General features: G+C 45.4%; 1 protein-coding gene across 1 annotated transcript in view; it reads left to right on the top strand.

Annotated features, from left to right (window-relative positions):
- The window catches only part of NXPH2 (neurexophilin 2), a 110247-nt gene that overhangs the window by 21448 nt on the left and 86741 nt on the right, over positions 1-2058 (top strand). The window lies entirely within an intron of this gene.

The raw sequence follows: 2058 nt of genomic DNA on the forward strand, positions 1-2058 counted from the left end.
GGAAGACTGGAACGGCCTGGATAAGGTCAAAGGAGGGGAGGGTTGAGGCATATGGCAGCAGAAGGTCAGGCACAAGGGCAAAAGCTTTGGACCTTTATGGATCTCTGAGCTTCAGGTAAAGCTAGCTCCAGCACCCTGAAATCCCTTTAGGATAGTAGACATTTACCTGGTCATGGTATTAGTCAGTTGGATGCTTGTAGGTGCAGAGCCTGGTTTAGTCAGGTGGCCACTCTTGCTCCTAATATTGGCTCGGCAAAGGGAGCTCAGGCCTTTGTCCAGAGCATGGTTTATGTAAAGAACTGAAATTCTTGTTCTCCCACCAGCATTTGGCTTCAGAAAGAAGGTCCACATCTGGTCTGACTGAAAACTCTGCCAGCCTGTCCACTCAGCCTATGAGTCTGGAATGTTAATCTGTGAAAGTGGCTCTCAACTTGGAGTATGCAGCCACCTGGGAAGATTGCTAAAGATGCACATTCTTGCGCTGGTGCTCAGGAGATAGATACCAGGTGTTGAAGTTTGGGCCCAGGAGCCTGCATTTTCAGCAGCATCTTGCAGGGCTTCCAAGGCAGATTTTAGAGGCAATTTGAGAAACACTAGCCTAAAGGGAGCTGGTTCTACTTTGTTTTAGAAAATATTCCTCTTAAGGATATTATGGCTTTTTTTTTTTTTTTTTTAATGTTTTTTGGCTGTGCCGCATGTGAGATCCTAGTTCCCCGACCAGGGATCAAACCCGCACCCCGTGCAGTGGAAGCACTGGAAGAGCACAGTCTTAACCACTGGACCGCCAGGGAAGTCCCGACATTATGGCTTTTAATAACAGAACATTCGCTAAGGATCTTGACAGCATTTCTCCTCCAAAGCAGGGACCCTTTATGTGGCGAATGAGACGTGGTTCCCCATACTCTACATGTAACTTCTCAGGATGTCACCGTTGGTAAGCATGTTTCTAACAGACAGCTCTTTCTGTTTCAGAGGGTCAGGCTGAGTGATCTTACAACTTAAACAGATATTGAGTATGGGGACAGACTCGGAGCATACAACAAGGAAAAGAGAATGGTTCAAAGATGAGTTTATTATTGCCCCCTAGTGGCTGGGGAGCAGGTAGCCCACTTACTTTACTGCTGTCTCACGAAGATATATAGGTATTTGTTCAATGTAGGGTTGGGTTTCTTAATTTTCCCAGTTGTCTTTGAGAATGAACAAATTGTAGGTGAGTTTTAACTTTTTAATTTGGGGAAAAAAGTTTTAGGTTATGAACATGAAGGCTTTTTCAGAATGATTGTTAATTTAAACACTTTATAGAAGAATAGTGGCAGAGGAATCTATAACAGACACTATTGGCTGGCTGTCACAATAATCGTCTACAACCTCTTTGTTCCTTGTAAACTTCTAATACAAGGTAGCTTATAAGACCTAGGTATGGCCAACAGCATATGAGTACAAATTTACTGAGTGCTACTGCCAGGAAATCTTTTCCTTTTTTGATTAGAATAAGGATAAATTTGGCTGGAATGCCTTTTGCCCTTTGGCACTTTGCCCCTTTCCCACCTTCCTCCTGGATTATTGAATTATAGCTAGGGCATGCAGCAGCCATTCTGTGAACATGAGGCAGCAAGCATGGGCTGAGGGCTACATCTTGAGAATGGCAGAGAAGAATGATGACAAAGCCTGTGTCTCTTATGGCTTTGTTGAGCATCTGTGCCAGCCGTAGTCTGCCTGTCTCAGGACTTCTTGTTTCTTGAGTTTCTGCCTATTTAAGCCACTGTGGTAATTTAAGTTTTTTTTAGTTGAAACTACATGCTGTCCTAATAGACACAGGGTACTAAAATATTTTGTGAATGCATGACCTTAATAAAAAATAACCATTATCAAAGATAGCTGTGGGGTTTCCCTGGTGGCACAGTGGTTGGGAGTCCGCCTGCCGATGCAGGGGACACGGGTTCGTGCCCCGGTCTGGGAGGATCCCGCGTGCCGCGGAGCGGCTGGGCCCGTGAACCATGGCCGCTGAGCCTGCACGTCCAGAGCCTGTGCTCTGCAACAGGAGAGGCCACAACAGTG

The sequence above is a fragment of the Lipotes vexillifer genome, unplaced genomic scaffold (assembly GCF_000442215.2).
Source record: "Lipotes vexillifer unplaced genomic scaffold, Lipotes_vexillifer_v1.1 scaffold606, whole genome shotgun sequence".
In the NCBI taxonomy this organism is placed as follows: domain Eukaryota; kingdom Metazoa; phylum Chordata; class Mammalia; order Artiodactyla; family Lipotidae; genus Lipotes; species Lipotes vexillifer.